Genomic DNA, 1,714 nt, shown 5'->3' on the forward strand with positions numbered 1-1,714 from the left:
TTAATCAATAAGGGTAGAATGGTAAACATATGAAAACGTATCATTAATGCACATTAATTTGTATTTTAATGCACTTTAAATTCATATGAAAACGTATCATTTTTCACTAATTCAACATGAAATTGTCATATTTTAATGCACATTAATTTCATGTACAATAACAAATACTATGTACCCGTTTCATGGTTTGCATGGTTCGTGTAGAACAAAACTCATTACGCACCCGTTTCATGACAATTCTAACAACTGAACGGATCAACTTCAGATACAATGCAACATGGATCACAATTAAAGTGATACATTAATATCGAATTATTTAGAAAATGAAAACGTTTCATTATCAAGAATGCGTTTCTTTAACTATTTTGCAATGAAACATTTTCACGTAAGAAAATTCTTACATGCAGATTAACTTCATATCGAACAATTTCCATTATGAATTATTTCATTACCTATGAATCTATTTCATTATATATTTCATTAACTTTTTTACATGAATTTTTTGATTACATATTTTTACATGAAATTATTTCACGTTAATTATTCCATTACGCACCCGTTGCATGATACATATATTTTCAAATAGAACAAAACCCAATATACACCCGTTTCATGACCATTCAAATAGAACAAAACCCGTTGCACGATGAAAGTAGTGCATTAATCTCGAATTACTTTGAAAAAGAAAACGTTTCATTATAATGAAATTATTTCGTTATAAATTTTTTGCAATGAAACACTTTCACCTTCAAATTCTTGCATGCATATTAACWTCATAACGTACAAAATCCATTATTAATGATTTCATTACCTATGAATGTATTTCATTAACTTTTTTTGCTTGAATTTTTTTCATTACATATTTTACATGAAACTATTTCGTTAAATATTTCACTTTAATATATTCCATTATACACCCGTTTCATTATACGTATATTTCAAAAAGAACAAAACCCAATATGCACTCGTTTCATGACCATTCTAACAACATAGCGATTCAACTTCTGATACAATGCATCATGGATCACGATGAAAGTARTGCATTAAACGAGTTTTACTTTATTAACTTTTTACATGAATCTATTTCATTAACTGTTTTACCTCAATCTATTTCATTAACTATTTCATTAACTATTTTAAATGAATCTATTCCATAATGCACCCATTTCACGATACGTATATTTCAAAAAGAACAAAACCAATTATGCAACCGTATCATGACTATTATAACAACTGAAYGCAACAACTTCATATACATTTTTACATGGATCTCAATGAAAGTAGTTCATTAATCTCGAATTTGTTAAGAAAATGAAAACGTTTCACTATCTTGAATCTATTTCATTAATTATTTTCCAATGAAATCTTTTCACCTTCTCCTATTAAAAAATAGTGCACAAGGGCTGTTAGGGTGATACATGAACCATCATAATCTATTGCATACACCTTCATATTTTTACATGAACAAGATACGCAGAAGATTCATTCCATTGCAATTTCTTAAAAATATAGATTTTAATAATATATTACAATAAAAGCTTAAAACATTACCATTTTTCATACTTTCTCCTATTAAATTTGCCTTAAATAAAATATATTACTAACTTCCTTAATTATCAAAATTTTTTGTAAAATGACATAAATAACCTTATCAATTAAATTTAATTAAAAATAAATGGAATTTTCTTATTGGTCGAAATTGGTTCACACGGTT

The sequence above is a fragment of the Cynara cardunculus genome, assembly GCF_001531365.2.
Source record: "Cynara cardunculus var. scolymus isolate 2C chromosome LG 1, CcrdV1, whole genome shotgun sequence".
Classification (NCBI taxonomy): domain Eukaryota; kingdom Viridiplantae; phylum Streptophyta; class Magnoliopsida; order Asterales; family Asteraceae; genus Cynara; species Cynara cardunculus.